General features: G+C 42.8%; 1 protein-coding gene and 1 long non-coding RNA gene across 5 annotated transcripts in view; both read left to right on the top strand.

Annotated features, from left to right (window-relative positions):
• Positions 1-20,667, top strand: part of Fam107b (family with sequence similarity 107 member B) — a 178,184-nt gene that overhangs the window by 121,390 nt on the left and 36,127 nt on the right. The gene's annotated exons all lie outside the window — the stretch shown is intronic.
• LOC134477021 (uncharacterized) overlaps positions 1-20,667 on the top strand; it is a 35,550-nt gene that overhangs the window by 11,969 nt on the left and 2,914 nt on the right. Inside the window, exon 1 of the long non-coding RNA XR_010048907.1 lies at positions 1-20,667. This exon is cut by the window's left edge and continues 11,969 nt beyond it. This is a non-coding gene — a long non-coding RNA (uncharacterized LOC134477021).

Here is a 20,667-nt window from a genome sequence, read left to right as displayed (position 1 = left end):
GGGCTTTTTAAGTGGAGATAAATTGTTTTCACTTCAGGGTGGATCATTTGGCAATGTTTCAGTGTGAGCCCTGACTGGAGTTTGCAGCAGTCCTTGTAGGACTGAGCACAGGACCATGCCCTAGGAAACATGCAGCTCTCTTTCTTTGTAGACAGCTCTGAAGCGTAAGACCTCCTTGGTGCACACCTGGGCATAGGGCTCCCTTCCTTCACTTCTGACTTCACCATTTCCTCTGTCTCACCCATCATGCCTCACCCTATCTGCATTGTACTGCCACTTGTCACCACAGAAGAATAAAAATATGATCCGGAAACTAAACTTCTTAGTTATCAGCATGGTAATGACAATTTTATTACGAGAATAATGTTTAACACCGTGCCTTAAGGCTGCCTTTTTTATGTGTATGCATAAGAAATTCTTGTTCACACTAATGGAAAGTTTGCAAATATTAAATGTTTAAAACACTTAAGTGAGTGGGTGAGGATGCTCTTTGCCAGCTGTCGTCTCTTGTCCATATTCTCATGTCTGTCCAGTTACCTACTGTTTGAATTCTAATGAATGTTTCACAGTGTACTCTACAGAGCTCTTGTCTCTGTTTTTAGATGGCTGTCAGTTGTGCTCAGTTTACTCTGTAACCTTCAGGGCACGTGCATACCACAGATCTAGAGCACACGTCTCTCCTGCCACATCCTCTTCTCCTGGGAACGTCCCTTGGTACGTTGCTCCACCTGTGGTGTTGGTAGCAGGGACTGTGGCTCATGGGAATGGGGAAGAGAGGAGGGAATAAAGCCTCACCTCCTTTCACTTCTCAGCCTGATCTTAGGTGATTTGGAGCATCTTCCTTTGATGTGAGTGCCTGGAAAGTGGTGTGAGGGAGCAGAGGTTAGTGTGGTGGGGTCCAGTGTACAGTGGGCCATCCTGGTGCCGGCTTTCATTGTGGAGAGAGCACTACATGTGTTTTCTTTTTTCTTTGTTGGGATGAAAGGGTTGATGCTCTTCCTTGAATGTCCACCAGCTGTTTTATATAGATACCAGCATCTTTAGGCCATTGTCAGTCCTGAGACCCTTTGTTTATGGTGAAATGAAATGGAAGGCTCTGAGGACTTGAGGGCTGTGGAGTGAGAACACCATTGTCACCTGGGAGGTGCTTCTCTCTCTGGGGTTCCTGTAGCCTCTTGATTGCTGCTGTGGTTTTGATTTCTGGTTAGGAACTTTGTGGGTAAGGGGCCATGTCATTTTACTCTCTTGTGTCCCTATAGGTCCTGGGTAGAGTAAGCACTGTTCAAAGTGCTCGGTGCTGTGCTAGGTCAGGCACTGACCCACTGACTGCCTTTGACACTGTGTGTGCTGTTTTTCCCAGTGGGGCTGCATAAACCTCCTCAAGTCTGCCTTGTGTCACCTCCTCAGCCTGTCCTTAAGCTCATTCCCTGTTGGCATCTGGAATCTATAGGGGTAGCTAAGCAGTTCCTTTTATGAGGCAGTATCTACTTCTGTGTTTGTAACATTTTTAGCCCCACATTTTCTGAGCTCAAAAGTCCTTTTCCTAAAGATTGCGTTGGAACTCATCCAAGTGATGACCATGACAAGAAGTACCTTTTGGGAAAGGCTTTGTGTTGTATCCCGGACCTTGCATCCCAGGAGGTGGCCTTGGGATTCCTGCAGGAGTCTGAGCAAGGTTGAAATACAGATATTCCTAGTGAGTGGACAATTTTGGCCTTCTCTCCCTTCACCTCTGGAGCTTCCTTCTCTGTGAACTTTTCCTTCATGGCAGCTGTGCTGTCAGTAAATGCACAGGTTAATGGGGTGGGGCCTCTTCTTCCTCTGTCCCCACCCACGCTATCTTTATGATTCGGGTGGAGTGAGATGTCCGGCCACAACTTCCGTGACCCTGCTCTAAAAACACAAAGGGAGAGAGCTGTGCAGTATGGTTGGGATCTCCCATAGCAAAACATATTAAACGTAGAAGGGCGCAGCTGCTAAGTGGGTGCCTGCAAAGGTACACCTGCTCTTGTCCTGTTGGCAGAGCTGTGTGGTTTGTGTTGTGGTTCTGCATTTCACATCACTCATTGTTAACGAGCAGTAGTTTTCCTGCAGTTAACTTAGTTCTAGGTTATGCATGTCTCCCTCGAGTGTCCTGCCTCTGGATCTTAAATAAGACCGTGACTCTCACACGGAAATGGCTACATCCTCCCCTGTCTCCCTTGGCAACTTAGGCCGGATGAATAATTCTTCTTTTTCCAGATTCTTTAAATTTAGAAGCAATATGAGTTGACCAGTTCTGAAATCAGAGTGTGTGGGCTGGTCTTCGGCGGCTGCAGTTTGCCAACTTGTGATTTTGGGCAAATGAATTATCTGATTTTGTTTCCCGAGCAGGGAGAGGGAGGTAATGATAGTGCCTCCTGCACTGAGTTAACAGTGTTGAATTACTGCATTAGCAGTGTGCCTGTGGAGAGTGAGCACTTAGAGAAATGATAACTAGGTGTGAGCACTTAGAAAATGGTAACAAGGTGGCTGTGTTGTTGGTAGTGTATACTTCAAAGTTCGGGCATTGCTTTTAGAGCTGTTGTCTGTCTTCTGGTGGTCTGGTCACTGTCTGTTCTCTACCTGTGGCCAGAATGAATTGTTTGAGAACTCTACATACACTTATGGGGACAGCAATGAGGTGTTGAAATTGAAACTGTCCCCAATAACCTGGATGCTGTTGGCAAGTCATACAAGTAAGGTATGTTTTTCCATGGCCGAGGACTGTTTATTCTAATGCACCCAAGCCAGGAGTATGAATTGTGGCCACAAAGATTGTCCATGGTACGTGAGGATTCTAACTGTTGGCCTGGGCAAATTCCACGAGTTTTTGTTTGGTACTGGGCATTGAACCTAGGGCTTTCACACTGAGATACAGTCCCAGCCTTTTTATTTTTGTTTATTATTTTAGTTTTCTTGAGATAGTGTTGCTAAGTCACTGAGTTGTCCAGAATAGGCTTGGACTTGCAGCCTTCCTGGTAGGCAGCTTCCCAGTGTGTGCAGTTTTAAACAGTGATTCCAGACTTCATACAGCGTGTCTCCTTTTGCGGAATGGATATTGATTTTGCAGCATCCTGGCATAATCATTAGTTGGTAATGCCAGAATTGGGCATCTTTTGGGAATACGATGATGGCCTAGTAAGCCTGTGTGCGGGATAGCTAAGGAAAGGATGCTTCAGAGGAGCTGGTGTTTAACTATGTTCAGTGGCCTGGAGCACTGAACCTGCACTTTCCTTCATTATGCCCCGTTTTCCAACCACAGTAATTCTTCCTTTTATGTTGTTCTACAGCCACATTAACCCATTTGCATCTTCCTGAACTGTAAGTACATTCTTGCTAGGACCTTCAGGTCTCCCCAGATCTCTCTCTGGAAGGCTTTTACACACATTCTCAGTGACCCCTCTGGGCATCTGTGTAAATGCAACCCCTTGACTAGCTGCACCCTCTGCCTCTCCTTTGTTGTTCTTCCTTGCACATCATCAGCTTAGCTTCATAACTGTGTTCCTCCTCCCCAGCCGTCTCTAAATCATGCATTCTGTGGACTCAGTGACCTATTCAGGCCCTGTCCAGACAGAGACTTAGTTCTGTTCTTGCTGTGTGTGGCTGTAACCTCAGGTGTCCTTCAGCCAGGTGAGATTGCTTTTATTCTCCCCAAAGCCACAGAGGATAGAGTTCTTTAGGTCTTTATCTCTGACACTAGCTTCATCATCTGTCTTCCCAACAAGCTGGCAGAAGGAAATGATACTTGGAAAGAAAATTCTGCAGAGTACATTAAGTTCCACCTTGATAGGAAATTGGGAGCCAAGTAGGAGAATCCGGTTAGCATTTCTTTTCAATGAATTAAAATGAATTAAAGACCATTGAATTAAAAGCCAGACCTAATCTTATGCCTTCCGCCTTTGTGGTTTTTTAAAATAGAAGATAGCTGTGTGTTCAGTGTACTTTCGTTTGTGTGCAGAAGGATACTACCTATATTGTAGCTCATTGTCCCTTACTTAAGGTTCTATGTGATGAACTTCTTTTAGACTATCATGCCTTGATTTTTCTCTTAAGAGGATGGGATGCCATTTTTTTCTGAGAATAAAAAATATGTAACTTTGTTTTGTTTTGTCCTGGCTATGAGAAAGCTTAAAACCACACTTAATACACAGATCTGGAAATTATATGTGTTCTAATGTATAACATTTTGCTATGTCTTGTATAGGTTGCCTTGATTTTCTAATTCTGTTATATTTACCTACTTGCATATTTGACTTATATTTTAAGGTCCCTAAATCGTCTTTGGAAAGTACCAAGGAATGACCAAGCAGTTTTTTCTCTCTCCTAATATGAGGTGTAGAGCCTTAAAATTAGTTTTGAAATTCCCTTGCCCTTTGTGGTTTCAACTTGGGTAACTGCTTGCAGAAATTTCTGTTTGCTCAAGTGTAATTTCCATTTCTTTGGCTAATAAGCCCAGGGTAGCAATTTTAGGATGGTTGCCCACTGGGCAGGGAGGCTGGCACTGGTAAATTATCCCATACCATTGGAGACAGAGCTCTCACCGATTTTATCTGGTTCATTCTAATTGTGAGATTTTCATCGCATTTCTGTAGTAGCCTTTAACCATGTGCTGCTTTAGGGAAACCAGCCATCTGGCTCCAGAGTATTAAACCTACTTGCTTATGAGACAGCATCTTCTATGTAATTGAGGCTGGCTTGAACTTGTTTTATAGTCCCAGCTGGCCTTAAAACTTGGAATCCTCCTGTCTCAGCCTCTTGAGTGCTGGATTATTACCACCATGTCTGGCAAGAAATAATGTTTTGATTATGTTGCATGATTATATTCATTTTTTAAAAATCTTTTTTGAGGCAGGGTTTCACTATTATAGTTCAGGCTGGCCTTGAACTTACTTTGTAGTCCAGGCTGGCTTTAACTCCCAGTGATCCTCCTGCCTCAACCTCAGCCTCCCGAGTGCTGGGATTACAGATGTGTACCACTGTGCCCAGCTGATTATATTCTTTTTGACCTACTGCTAAAAATCAGTGTTTAATTTTTTTGTTTTCTTTGTTTTTAATTGCAGGGAGGATTTAATCTAACACAAATACTCTTCCTCTACTCAGACATATGATAATTTCTCTATTTCTTAACAGTAATCATGGTGATCTCAATATTTCTTATTAATGAATACTTCTTAAGCATTGCAAACTCTTTAATTTCATAGTAAACAGCCTTATTTCTCTTTCTTAGATGGAAAAAAAACTAAAAGAAGTGAAAAGATGTGAGTATGCTGTTAGGATTCTAGTAGTACATCACACTATTGTAAAATAGTTCTTCCCAGTTAGATTCATCTCACTAACGTCATGTAGTGTAGAAAGACTCCACTATTTGGGAGGAAATTTCCCAATTGTTAACTACATTCTGACTCTATTTTTATTGTGATAAAACACATACAGCAAATGCCCAGATTTTCATCATTTTTAAGTGTAGAGTTCAGTGGCCTCAAGTTCATTCATGCTGTTGTGCAGCCATCACTGGCACCCACCACTGCAACTTTTTTTTGCAACTTTTTATTAAAAGCTAAACTGTGTTTATTAATTAGTTACCTCAATTTCTCTGCCCCTCAGCCCCTGGCCACCAAGTTTCTGCTTTCTGTCTGTGACTCTGACCACTCTGAAAACCTCCTATAAGCAGAATCACGTACTATTTGTTTTTTGGCTTATTTCATGTCACACAATATCCTCATGGTTACCGTGTAATAACTTAAAAACTGCCTTCCATATGAAGGGTAATATCCCATTGCATGTAAATGCCATATTTTGTTTATGCATTTGTCCGTTGCTGGATCTAACTCACTTTTGATAGGGTAGCTCACAAGCTGCATTTTAAAATACAAAATACAGTAGGAAGTGTGTGTCCCTTACTGTCAGTGGCTGGAGCTGCCCAGCGTGCACTCAGGTCAGGCACCTGCATGAACTGCTGTGTGGTGCTGTTGTGGTTTCCTTGGATTCCCACTGTTACACAAAGCGTTCTCTATGCCATGTTTGTAGGCTTTTCAAGAGAGAAGTCTCCTGGGAGGTGATAGGTAAACATTAAACTAGAAACTTCGAAAAATATTTCTTCTGCTTTATTCAGTGCAGGATGCTTAACTTCATTACTGCTTATTATTGATTCACATGGTTAAGAGTTTCATGAGCTATTTATCCTAGAGGTCTTCATAAATGGCAATGTCAATAAAGAATGTCGCATTTCTTTCTTGCTGTTTTCAGGTTGAGTGTAGTATAGTAGAGAGTAAGATTATCTGGAATAAAACAGCTCTAGAGTCAAACATTCTGTTTCTGGGTGGCTTGACCAATTTTATGCTGTTTAAGAAGAGATACACCAGCATCCTTAAGCAGAATTAGGCCAGGTTAAAGATGGAGGTATGTTAGAAAAAATGTGATGTAGTGTCATTTAAAGGTCATATTTTTAGCTTGGTGTGGTGGCACATGCCTATAATCTCAACACTCAGAAGGCTGAGGCAGGAGGATCATTGTGAGCTTAGGCCAGCCTGAACTGCATAATGACACTTTATCTCAAAAAGACCAAAAAAAAAAAATCATGTATTTTTTCCTGTAGAATGTAATTGCTCAATTCCTTTTCTGTGAGTTTACTAAATTTACCAATAATCTGTTGCAGGTTCTTATGCTAATTTTTTTCTCAGTCTCTTATCTTAGTTAACTTAGGTTCATAAGATAATGGACTGAAAGTGTGTGATCTGCTAATTTAATTTGATGCAAAGAGGGGAACCATTGTGATCATCTCTGAGTACTTTGTTCTGAAGTTTGGATGACAGGTAATTTTTGATCTGTAGGAGCTCAGAACAGGAAGGAAACAAAATATAGGTATGAAAGATACTTCCCAAATGCCATTTGTTTGTCCAAGAGACATTTTTACCAGTCTGCAGAATGTTTTACTGAAGATCGTTTTTAGAAATGAACAAATTAAAACACCAGCAAAAAAACATGGCTTTTAGTTGTCAAATGAATTATATCCACCAGACTGTATAGTTTTAATGGCTTCTGGTACAAAATTCAGAGTAACAGTTCATTTTACAGATCCAGTTAGGAGTAACTATGGAATGCCTGAAAAAACGTATACCTCGATAACCATTTGTTAAATCTAGTTAAAGATTTTGGGAGAGGGTTGCATTCATTAGTGTGTGCTTGTGTGTGTGTGTGTGACACTAAACTCTGTTCTCAGGTAATTCATTTTTAGCATTTATTTATTTATTTATTTATTTCTGCAGTCAGAGTAGAGCTAAACTCTACTACCACTGCTTCTTAGGTCTTTGGGCACATTTCATATTGTGGGCTAGGAAAAAGCAGGAAGATCAGATAAACTTGTGAGGCGCAGTTAGTATAAAAGTATTGCAGGCTCATATTGGTACACTTGGGAGGACCTGAGAGAATCAGACTTGAGCTACACAGCACCGCAGTTTTTCCAGGGTGTCTCCCTGTGCCCCTTGTACACAATGAGTAGGCTGTGTCCCAGGAGCTGCCTAGTGCCTGCCTGTAGTGGGGCACAAGTTGACATCAGCTCAGTAAGTAGGTGCTGTGTATGCTCCCACAGTTACAACGTCACAATCTTTGTTTTGATGTTGATTTGTTACTTCCTAACAGTTGGACAGCAATGACCCAGAATTTTGATGGAATCCCTGTGTAGAGAGGAGGACCTGTCAGCCCTGAGGTTATACAGTTAGTAGTAGAACACAGCTGGGAGTAGAACTCCAGTCCCTCCTCCCACCAGGGCTGTTTATTCCAAAGATCATGGTACACTCCAATATATGATGCCCAATCTGAGAACAGCTGGAAGACGAATGGCATTCTTTATTTTCTATTGTATTGTACTGAACACATTCTCTGCTGTCTGTAGTAAAACTTGGCATATCTCCCAAGTAGACTGTAATGCCATGAGTTAGAATCTGAAGGAGCACAGTTTTCATTTGCCTCAGACCTTGTGTACAGGTATTATGATGATGCATAAGAAATACTAAAACTCAGCCTCCTGGAGTGGGGCAGTGGAGTTATAAATATTTGAGAGGGTGTCAGATGGGCAGGTGGTGTGAATGCCAGGCTGTGGTGTGCACCCAGACCCGGAATGGGGTCTGATCTGTGATGCACGCTGCAGACTGTGACAGCACCCAGCGTGGGAGCTGCTTGGTAAAGGTTACACATTTCCTTTCTTCAAGGGTAGATTGTAATCAGCCTGTGTGAAGGGCATTTGGTTTCAAGTAGATTTTAGTATGAACCAAATTTTACCTAAAAGTGCTATTGAAGACAGTGGTGTGCTGCAGCTATAGAGGTGGCATAGTCTGTTTGGCATCATTTGCCATAGTTCCTGTAGCCATCCAGCTTTCAGAGTTCCTTCTTTTTGAAGAAAGAGCTTCTGGGGTGGCTGTTCCTCACTCACTGTGTAGGGAACTGCCACTGTTGAGAGGTGTGTTTTTACTATTCATCTTTTTACTTGTCACCTTGGATGAGTTCAGTCTCTGGAACCCTATGTCACTTACATGTTAGTAGACAGGTGTGGGATTTCCTGGGCATATTACTCTCTTGCTAAAAGGTGACCATTTAAAACCTTGAAAAATTCATGCTTAAAGTAGAAACAAGAAATTGTGAACTGGAGCTAAGGATGAAGGCTGGGCTCTTCCTGTGGGATATAGAACAGTCTAGTTCATTGCTGGACATTGTGTGGACTTAACCTTGTGGGCTTCACAATGAGCCTGAATAAAAGCCATGTCTTAACAGTAGTGAGTCGTATTGGATATTGTGTCTTTGGTAGGAAGAGGGCTTTATAAGAGGTTGTCTCTTTCATTGTCATGTACTCACTTACATTTTTTCCCTGGTATTCTTTAAATGCCTAAACATGCTTGTTAAACTTTGGAGGAGTTGCTGTTCTCTTACTTTAAAAACATCATTTTGTGTTCAATAACTTTTATCACTCCATGTTGTATGATTTAATCCATGCTGTATGATTAAATTTATGTTGTCTTTGGAGATTTCTCTTTCCAGTAAAATATGACTCTCCAATGAAGATCATGGGATTGGTGTGTAGTTTGAAGTACTTATTACAGCCTGAATGCTTACCCGCCTCACCGTATTCACATGTTGAAATCCTACCTGCAGTGTGATGGTGTTTGGAGGTGGGCCTCCAAGAAGTGACTGGGTCCCAGGGTCCCAAGGTGCAGCCCACACAGAAGGAGACGGAAAACATGCTGTCTCTGTTCTCCACTGTGTGTGGACAGGTGAATGGACTGACCTCTGTAGACCAGGAAGCAGCCCTCACTAGGCACTGAATCTGCTGACTCCATGGTGTTGGACTTCCCAGCATTCAGGGAAATAAATATTTTTGGTAAGTCACTCATGCTATGGTAAATTTGTGTTAGTAGCCTGAGCTGACTGTGTGCTTTATTAAAGTAGCACTTGATTTTAACTTACCTTTATACCTTTTTCCTAGTAGTTGCAGAGTACTTAAAAAAAAAAAAAAAAGGCAACAGAAAACAAACGAAACAACCACAACACAGTACTCTGATGTGTCCAGAGATGCATTTGTTTCTCTTGCTTGCTTGAGATTGGGGGTTGGGGCTTGAGGGTTTCTTGTCAACCCACTAAGGCAGTGTACTACTTTAGTCCCTGGCTAATGAGAAAAGGATTTTATAGCCCTCCTTTATCTTGCGTAATAATTTTCACAGTGGCTTTGGCTTTCTTGCACCACATTATTTCACCACTCTGTCCTGCAGGCCTAGTGTATACAAATATTTAGTGAAATATGATGTTAGCCCAGACAAATAGATTACACACCTTTTTTTTTTTTTTGTGATTATATCTGCTGTGTCTTTTCATTTGAGAAAATATATGGGCTATCCTTATGTTAACATATGGTTATCATCTTCCTTCCTTCCTATATAATCATATTTCTTTATATGAAAATAAAATTTTTAGTAGCATTTATAAATGCCACCTTAGTAACCGTGGCCTGGCATGTGAACATTTTGTATTTTCTTATTGTTACTAATGAAATTGATGTAAAAATGTGATCTACTGGCAACTTGGCTTGAGAAAATAGGCTGACTTAGCAGTGGGGATTTCTGCTCTGTTTCTGTACTCTGAATTTGAATGAGCTCTGGGCTTGTCCCGCCTGCTTAGTTGCATTTAGACTAAGTCTAGAAAAGTGACCTGTCCTAGAGAACCTGTGAAAGTTTACTCTGCCTGCCCCAGAACAGGCCCTGAATGTGTGCTCTTTTGAAGCAACAGTGCCCTGCTTTGAGGTGGGGACAGAGAGAACCTGGCCAGGCGAGGGAAGGGCAGAGTGCCCCTGATGCCTCCCAAGGTCCCTAGTCCCAGGACTGCCACTCTCCTGGTTACCTGTGACCTTACTGTGCCGTTGTATTTGATGAAGGTCCAAACACTCCCAGGCTCGGCTGAACTGTTCTCCCCAGAACTTAGCGGAAATTTGACTCAACAGAAGTACAGTAGAATTGATAGAATTTTTCTGCATAGTTTTTCTAAATAATGCTAAGACATTTTTTCTGGAACAATGTATTTTATTGTTGAATCTTTCTAACTTCCTTTCATAGGACTCAAATTATTTGATGCAGTCTTAACATGTATACGTGTGTGTACTTGCACACATGTATGCACAAGGCAAATACAGCTAAATACAACACCCGTGCCCTTCCTTCCTTTCATGGTGATACAGTAACTTGAATCTTTTTCATTTTGTCTTTTATTGTCAAGGACTATTTTTTACATTTGCCTTTCTCTTGTTAGCTTTTGGCAGTTGTTACAGTTCCAAATCCATCAGGATTCTCTGGGTTCAGTTATCAAACACATCATTAGCAAAATACATGGGATGTAAGGAGACTCAGGATTAGGCACAGGTTTGAATGAGTACGATGATGTGGATGATGATTTGTGAATCAGGCATCTGAGAATTGAGTTCTAAAGGGAAGGGATGCTGAGACAAGGACCAGCAGGAATGCATTTCAGAGCTTAGAGAATTTGTGACTTCATTGGTGGGGGGTTAAATATGTCTTTGTACCAAATAGTTTCCAATGTGGTGAAATACAATTGTGGGACACCAGGTCTGCCATAGACACCATTTACTAAGATCCCAAACAGTGGTCCCCAATTCATGTGGAATGTAGCCCCTTTTCCACCTACCCAGTCTCTTCTCATCAGCACTTGCATCTGTGGGTTCCTTCATCCCTCCAGGCTCAGGGGACTTTGCTCCTACAACAGCTCAGTGCTTTCCCTCTGTTTCCTTGCCTTCCATTTCTTCCACTTTTGCTTGTCTCCTCCCTTGTGATCAGCCAGTTCTCAGGCCTCTTTCCCTCCTTCCTGGTCCTATTAGAAACCCTGCTGTTTACTGTGGACCCAGCAACTTTTGTGAGTGGAGAGTTCTGTCCCATGCTGTGTGTGGCTGGAGGTTTGGAGGCTGGAGATCGGGACCCTGCCTTTCTGGCCACTTTCAGATTGTTACTTTTCCATGCCCATCTTGTTCCACTGAGGCTCATTTCAATAATCTTCTGTCCTTGGCCCTTCAATGCTGTCATTTCCTGGTTTTAGCCCCCACTGACCAATTAGGCACTGGATGACAGACTTCTCTTAGGTGTCTGTGTTTAGCAACACTCCGAGGTGATGCTAGTAGCAGCCAGAGCTGGGAACCAGCAGTTCCAATTTGTATGGGAGTTGGAAAGGTTAGGGTCCAGTCTGGAGACTGAAAAGATGGCCAGGATATAGGATGTTCAGTGCTCAAACCAGGCTGAGTGCACTACTCTGCAATTTCTGTTCTAGGTCTTGTTATACCAGGAGTTGCTGTGATGTGAAATTCAGAGATTCAACCTACTGGCCCAAACATCCTGCCCTTCAATTCATCTAAGCAGGAGTCAGATTCTTCTTCTGCAGGTCTGTTTCTGGCTCCTGCTTTGACTGTCTGCCAGTCCTGTCCCACTGTACGTTTCCAGTGTGAGCCAGCACTGCAGCTCTGCTACATCCCTGTGCCTGCTGTCTTGGCTCATCCCAGCCCAGGAGGCCTAGGTTGCCAGAGGGAGTGGCCCAGAACTCTGTGAGATCTGTCCCTGCCTCACCTGGGTCTGCACACTTCCTGGAATTTTCCTTATCAGCCCTCTCACTTCCTGTAGTGACTTTCCCAACCTTATGACCACTTTTCTCCTTACATCTCCAGTTTTGTACTCAGCCACTTCCCTTCTCCTTGTCTCTGCCTGCAGATGGTCTTGTGTCTTGGATGAACTGGATGAAGACGGCTCCTTGTTCTTCCCACTGGCTTTGCACTCCTGCTTCTGTGGCTATCTTGTTTTACCTTTTTCTTCTTACACTTGGAAGAGGAATCCTTGTTGCTTTCTAAAAATCAGCTTTTGCACTCCCTCCCTCCACCCCTTGTGCCTTGTGTTGGTGTTTCCTTCTTTTTAAGCATTTGTGAATATTCAGGCCTCTCCCACCTTAAGACCTAAGAAGAAAAGAGCAGCTCAGCCCTTCTTTAGCTGTCACTTTTATTCTCCTCTTGGTTAAACTGAGTGATATTCTGCTTTTAGGTGTGTGTGGATTATCTGTTACTGTGGAAGAGACTATCACAAATTTAATAGTTTAGGCAGCACTCAATGATTATCTTACAGGTTCTCTGGATTAAGACTCTGAAAGAAAACAGTCTGCATGTTTGACCTCGTTTCATTGTACTGATCTCTTTAATGATTCTTTTAAATGAAAACTGTTTTCCAAATGCAGAGGACTTAGAAGAGTAGAATTGTTTTCCATTTTTAAAGATGTGTTTCATAATCAGCTTTAATAAAAAAGTAGTTGAGTTCCCACACCTGCTTCTGATTTCAGTCTGTGATGACAGTTTGTTTTAGTTGCAGTATGTACAAAAAATCCAATCTCAACAGATAAATGATGGGCAGGTTAGAGAGTTGAAATGACCTTTTCAGAAATTGTGTGTTTTCTTTGATGTCCCACCCAAACTTGACAGGTGATAAATATCTTAGGGTTAGTTACATCGTGCATTCTGAAATTTTAAGTGATCTTCTCCTATTCTGATATATCAGAACATTGCTCTATTTTCCATTCTGACTAGGATACTAAAGGAATAGTTAAGTCAGTTATAATACATCCATGTAATGGCATACTGTGCAGCCAGATTGCAAGAAGTATTTTACCACAGGTGAAATGCTCACAAATGTAATAATGAATAAATGTTAAAAATGAAGTGTTTGTATTGTTTTAAAGGAAATTTACTGAAATGTGGATATATTTAGTGATATATTCATGGATAACTCTTCTTTTCTTTTCTTTTTTTTGAAGTAGGGTTTTGTTTTTATGTAGTATACACTGGCCTTGGACTCACTGTGTAACCTCTCAGTATCCCCGTCCGGCCTCAGAGTGCTTCAGCCTCTCAAGTGCTGAGTACAGATGTGTGCCACTATGCCTAGCAATGTTGTAGTTTCTTTATACTTCTGTGTGTTTTCCAGTTTTGTGTGAACAATTCATTGCTTCTAAATCAGGGTAGGGGAAATGTATTTTTTAAAATGAGAAAATAAGGATGTCTGTTAAACGGATTTCCTTGTCCATAGGTTTCCTTATATGGGGAAAACATCAGGATTGACAACTGTAGCAGCAGTGTTGTTTTTCTTCAAGTTTTTATTTATTAAATGGATTAATATAATCTTTCTGTGGCTGTCCCAAGCCTTGAAATTTTTCGTGTTTTAGCAACAATTTATTGGTTCAGCAGAGAAATGTTACTCAGAGTTTATTCAGGAAAAGTTGTGTGCATTGACCTCGCACATGCAGTGGAGACAAAGCTACCTTTTCCCATTCATGGCTTCGGACAGCTCTGCTTCTTGTCTGAGGAAGATGGCAGAGGATGTCTTGTCCTACCGTGATAATGGCACTTCCTGTGTGGTTCAGAAATAACCTGTACACAGGTATGTGGTCCCCGTCTTAGCTGTGGTGCCCTAGTCCTGCTGCCAGGGTGTGGGTGTTGTCTGCTTTTCTTCGGTTTTATGGCCGCAAGTTGAAGTGGTTTCAGAAATGCAAAAGGCAGCTGGCATTTGGGGATTAGTTAGTCACTGCTGACCCTTGGATTTAGAAAGGATGTTTGCCAGTGCTTATCTGGCTACTACTTTGTTCTAAAGAGTTGGCGCTGCCAGACTTTCGTCTCTGGAGAGACAGGAATCTAAACCTGGTGATGCTCTGTTGTCCTGTTGTTCATGTTCCTTAGTTTTACATTTCTTATGATACAAGTAATTATTAAGATGACTGAGGATGCAATGAAGCATCCACAAAGCATGAAATAAGCAGCTTTGCATCCACCACCTGTCATATTATAGCTCAGGGCATCATTACTCCGATGGGTCTGGGGGCTGTGTGGGGCCCATGGGGGGCCGTGTGGCCGTGTGCGTGGCCCTATGTGAGTGACTACCAGGGATTGCAGCCTCTCCCCATTGTCTACAAAGGCGCAGCTCCCATCGAAGTGTCAGCTGTGAGAGAGGACTACTTAGTGCATGTTCAAATACTGCTTTACATTAAAAGAGCACTCTGTCCTCTGCTGAAAGCCATTGTGAATATTATCCTAGTGGTTAAAAGTATCACTAGGTTTGGAAATACGCTACTTTCATTTCCATCCAGTGTTAAAAGCTAAATATTTTGGAGAGTACACTCCAAATATACCTAGTGGTTTCTCTTTTTTGTTGAAACTACTATTTTCATGTAACTGTTTTTTGAATCTACCAGTGTCTTTTACATATTAGACTTGGTTTAGATGGATTTGCAGATCCTAAATAAGGATATTGAGTGTTACTGTTGTGTTACCAGAACCAAAGACTGCAGAGGCCTCTTACCCTTGCCTGCACTCGTGTTGAGAGTTCATCCTTCCCTTGGTCTGACTCTTGCCTGTTCTCTGTCCTTCTCACCACTCCCTTGCCCTGGTCCCTCTTGCTGTTTCCAGCTCTGGCCTCTGTCTGCAAAAGCTCTTCCCTGCTTAGCCAGTGGCTGGCCTCTTAGTTCTGCAATCTTTGCTCATTATTGTGGTGACACCAACTGCTTCAGCAGGGAAGTTGGCTGTGACCGTTTATTTAAAGTAGAAAGTAGCACCCCTCTTTTCACCTAGGTTTCCGCCCACGGCCTTACCGCTGTATGACACTGATTTTCTTTGCTTGTTTATGGTCTGCTGCCTGTGCTGAGTGCAGGTTGTTCAAGGGCAGCAGCTTTGTTTCCTTCACTGCTGAACCCACAGACCCAGAGACAGTGCCTGAGCCTTAGCATGGAATAAACACCTATGAATTCATGACAGAATGGATCACCTGGTACTGCCTCCTGGGTGACTGAACAAGATGGTATTTGCTTTCCAGGTATTGCAAAGACAGGATGAATGGCTGGTTCTGCTTTAGTTTGATCAGACAGCACCACCACACACACTGTTCCTGACAGGCAGATGCAGCCATATGGGACAGTGCACAGTACAGTAGGGTGTTCAGACAGTTAGCTATTAATGCTGACTTCTGTCAGGGGCACTCAGAATGGTAATATGCTATAGAGGCGGAGAAAGGTGGGGCTTGAAAAACACAAGGAGGTTGGTAGGAAGCAGTTTTCAATTTCTAATTAGTAAATGTTGGGACTTTCATAACTGGAACTTAATTTTGATGATAGAAATGAAAGTCTTGTGTGAATGTCAGTTAGGTTCTTGTTAAAATATTGGTTGCATCAGATTTTTTCATAGGCCAACAAAGAGTTGGTAATAGCTGTTTCATCCATGTGCCTAAAACTGTCCCTGTCATGACTGCCTCCTTGGACCCTCCATGGAGATCTTTTACTGACTGTCGCGTGCGAACCACATCTGACAGTGGGTCTGCCTCTTCAGCCGGATTTCCTGTCTCCTCCCTGATTTGACTGGTCCTGGTTTTAGCACCTGTGACTGACCATTTGGGCCGTCTAAACTATCTTTTTGGATCACTGCTCACCCTGCCTGGCCCAAGCCTTGCTTCAGATGGAGCTTTCACTCTGACTCATCTCTTTGCACACCACCGCATACGTCTGGTTCTTCATAGTACATGATAGTGTGTGACGGTCAGATGATATTTGTGTCTTAGTTTGACTCTGTCTTATATCTATTAAATCACTTAAGCCTTGAGTGTGCTTAATGAAAAAAGTACAGAAAAGAAAAAATAAGACAAACATTTGGCTTTAGAATCCCGTGGTGACCCCAGTGGAGGGTGCCAAGCACTTAGGAGCACTGGATAGGCCTGGGGCACAGCACTGTGTGGTGTAGCACCTGCCCTGCCAGCTAAAATGAATTTGCGTAGGTGTGGGCTGTGGATTTACTAGGTTGTGTGAAACTAGAAAGAGGATGTTTAAGTTTGTAATCAGTCTCATTTTTGTCACATTTAGTGAAGGCTCTTACAGTTTCTTCTTTCACCCCAGCACTGAACAACACAATTTGAGTCCTCCTGCAAGAGTGAGAAGTCCCTGCAATTTTGGATTTTAGTGTCCCCCCAGCTGCCCTGTGTCCCGTCAGAGTGCCCAAGGTGATGCCTTTAGGGGGTGACAGGCCTGGTGAGGAGGTTGTAGGGTGCAGGGCGGGGTGTTGTGAGGGGAATGCTCAGTAGCATTTGGCCTTGCTGGGGTGTGCCAGCCCAAGCACAGCAGGACTCGCGGACCATGGATGGAAATCAGTCAAAAGCTGTGAGCCAGAATGCACCTCTCTCTGCAAATTGACCTTACTGCCGGAGGAGTTTGTTGTAATAATGGAATGCTGACTCACACCGAAGCTGTGGACTGAAAGGATTTAAATTCAAGGGTTATTGAAATTGCTTGGAATCCTTTGAAGTTACTTTTTTTAAATAATAAAATTAACTTGAAACATAAAGTAAAATTAGAAGAATTATTAAACTTCCAGTAATTGTTTGTTCTCCATAAAAGTTTTGTTTTCCTAAAATACCACTTAGGGTGGGGCACCTTGGATCTGCCCAGGTGGTCTGTGCCACAGTGTAGTGAGAGCCCTCAAGGGCAGGCTGCTAGGTGTCTCCACTGTCCCTGGCCCAGTGATGCTCCCACAGGTTGCACTTGGGAGGTGGTGAGAGGGAGGCAACTGAGCTCAGGCAGAGCTCAGGTCAGAAGGTGAAATCAGGCTTTTCTAAAGATGTTTTTCTAATGGTTTGCTTGACTCCAAAACAGGAAAAGATAGTTCTGCTTCATTTTTCTTGTGTCCTGCTCTACATTTGCAAGGAGTGAAATGTATAATTTTAGAGGCTGGGCTTTTCAGGCTGAATGACCTTGGGCAAATTGCTGGCTACTCTGCTGTCAAGAAGGGAACTAATAACTCCCTCCTGGAACTCCTGGGGACAATAGAGGAAGTGAAATAGTGTTTAAAACATTGCCTGGAATGCAGTAAGTACTCACAAGTTAACTAGGAGTAGGAGCAGGATTTTTGTGGGTTACCTTGGAAACCAAGCCATGATTGCTAATGTAATTTGTTACAAGTTTTAAAGGATTAAATAACAAACCATTTTAATCAAGAGTTTGCAGTACAGCATAAATTCAACCAGGGTGGAGCAATTAATAGGGAGAAATAGAATGAGAATTAATATTTGGAATTAATTAATGTTAAGAATTGATATTTCCCAAGGTCAGTGAAAACACTTCTGTCACTATCACCAATATAGGTGACTTGATGTTCACGGATTGTATCTTTTCTCCTTACAAAACTTGTTGAGGCATTTCCTTACCTTAACATGATAATTAAACATTGAGTATCTTCTGTGCCTTGGAGGAACTGTAGGATATGAAAGAGAAATGACTCTAGTCCTCAGGTGGCTACATATCTAGGAAGGAGACATCAGGTACACGTGTCCAGCAGTGATTAAGCAGTTGCAGATGGGGAGGAGGAGACAAATCTCAGGACAGAGATGAATAGTGGAAGGGCCATGTTAGACTGTGGAGATTTGGAAAAGTGAACTTGAGCAGAGATTAAAAGGTAAGGATGAGATGTGGAGACAGAGGCTGGGACAGCTTGGAGAGCCTCTTGGCAAATAAGGCTCTCCTGTGTGACTGAAGGCAAGTGGGGGAGCTGGTGAAAGATGTGAGAAGCAGATCTGGGTCAGATTGGGTAGGGTGCACTAGAGCTGTGGAGAATCCATCATGGCAGTCACTGGTCCACTTCTGCACGGTTACTGCTGCTGCTTTGTGCTCTCTGCCCCAAACTGTTAGCACCTGGATATCTTTGAGAAGTGTAGTGCCAAGGTGGCCTTCTGAGCCCTCACCCTGCAGCTCTGATGGTGTCACGTACATCCCTGTGGGAGGCAGGTACCACAGAGTATAGGGAAGGCTGCCAGTCAGGTCTGAAAGTGGTGTACAGCTTTGCATTGTCCAGAGCAGGCTCATTAGTCAGATTCTGTGACGGACATGGCTGTTGTGACCTGGACTGACACCTGCATGCTGAGTGCTGACGAATATGTTTCCTTTCTCACAGAATTCTGGCCATGCCAGTAACCATCCAGACACTCAGCAGTCAGCAGTTTTAGAACTTCTCTGCATTTGGATGGAGTCACCATAGATGATGATCAGTTATAAATTTCTGATGTCAAATCAGCCTTCAGCTGGTTCTAACAGCAGGAAGCCCTCTGGAAAGTCATTTTAGCCATGGGTAGTCAAACAGCGCTGCTGTTCAAACTGAGTGCTGGGAAAGGGTTGCACTGTGGCTGCTCTTGCTTTCTTCCTGTGTGGGTCACCTCTGAGGCTGAGAACATCATGCATGGCAGTGTGGAGGCCCAGGTTTAATCTGGGGTCCGATGAGTCATAAATCTTAGGGACCCCCATATTGTTTTGTATAATAGCCTAATAAAAGACAGATTCCCCATGTTCTTTTGGGGGAAGGAGGTATGTGGCTATGATGTATGCATTGCCCAGTGTGGTGGCGTGTGTGTACATGTATGGAGAAGCCGGCAAGAGCATCCTGATTAGGGAAAGCCCCCAATTGCTTTGGCTAGGACTGGGGCAGACTTCTGACCCCAGACACAAGTCACTTGCTACAGGCACAGGGTCTGAGAGTGGCAGAGCTGGGGCTCAGCTTGGAGTTTGAAGCCATAGTGCTCAGTTAATTGTAAGGAAAAGTTCAGTAGCAGATGTTGTGAAGAGTTACATAATGCCCAGTGACTCCAAGCCATCAAATCGAGTCTTCATCTTTGCCTTGTACATCTTATGAGAAAATAAAATTTGGAGTCAATTATTTTAAAACTAAGAAGGGCCAAATAAAACTAAAGAAAGAAAACGTTAGCCTAGGATACCTTGTATGTTTTATAATCAACTAAGCCATAAATTTTGTCAGTGGAATATGATTGTAAGATTGTAATGTCATTAGGATTCAGTTAAAATAATAGATGTGTTAGTAAATCTGCTTTCATTCTGTAATCCCACAACTCTGGGAGGCTGAGGCAGGAGGATCACAAGTTAGAGCTTAGAGTAGGCAACTTCACAATTTGTCAAGATCCTATCTCAAAATGAGAAAGAGGAGGCTGGGGATGGGACTCATTATGAAGACCCTGGATTCAGTCCCTACTAACAAAAACAAAAACTTAAACTGGCAGTCTACCTCATAATCAATTTTTTCCTTAAGGTGAAGAATATTCAGTCTTTTAAAATTATTAAATAGCTGTATAGTAACATCCTGTTTTCTGGACATTTGTCAATGCTGTTTATATCATTTAGAATTATGGTTGCAGTTTTCCAAGTGAAGAGGGAAACTTGGAACTTCTCTAAGTGCAGAGTCAACCAAGCATAGATTCCCTCTGGTTTGAGCAGGTAGTGATGTCTTAATACTTAAAGGTAGCTTTAAGTAATAATGATAGATGGAAATGTGAAACAAGGAACACAAGCCCCAGGTACTGTCTGAACAGGTGGTGTCCAGGGCTCTGCCAGCTGCCAGTGTGCCATTCGGAGGTAACTTGTTCCACCCTAGGAAAGCACTTGGAGCAGTTACTCTGTGTTTGCTTTTAATACCCACCCTTGCTGAGTGGTTAGGTGAGGGTGTGTTACTGGCTTGTCTTTAATCCACTCAATTACATGAATTTGGTTGAATATTTAGACTGTTTTCACTTAACAGCCTGTCAGTTCCTGTCTTTACTCACTTTTTTTTTTTTTTTTTTGTGAAGGATTGGGGAGGGAATGTGATTCACGTGATCCTGTTTTGAAAAGTTCTGTCAGGACTTACTGGCTGCTTGGCTCCCTGGCACTTCCTCTTTCCAACACTGGAGTCTGTGCAGTCCTATGTTATGAGTGTTTATTGCCATAGGCAGAATTCCTGGCATATTTGAGGCCTGTGCTCTTTAGTTTCTGACGGAGCCTGGAGCCGGGCCGGTTCCATTCCCTCCTCGCACAGCAGTGGTTCTCTCCTCTCCTTCATGCCAGCCTTGTGCTGGTGGTAGAGATCACAACCGCAGCGTACTCCTGCTCCTGACCACCTTCGTGGCTTTCTGTCCTCCTGTCCAGGCTTTGAATGGAACCTGACAACTTACCTGCTCTGACTTTAGTCAGCTATTCACCACCCCGTTGAGTAAACAGGCTGATGCTGGATGTTCCGTGACTCTCACCCACAACACTGAGGATGCGGTCATGTTTCCTGGG

Source organism: Cavia porcellus, unplaced genomic scaffold, assembly GCF_034190915.1.
Source record: "Cavia porcellus strain 051 isolate PalLab524CR breed Dunkin Hartley unplaced genomic scaffold, mCavPor4.1 scaffold_7, whole genome shotgun sequence".
NCBI classification, from domain to species: Eukaryota; Metazoa; Chordata; class Mammalia; order Rodentia; family Caviidae; genus Cavia; species Cavia porcellus.
This window is presented reverse-complemented; position numbering and strand designations above follow the sequence as displayed.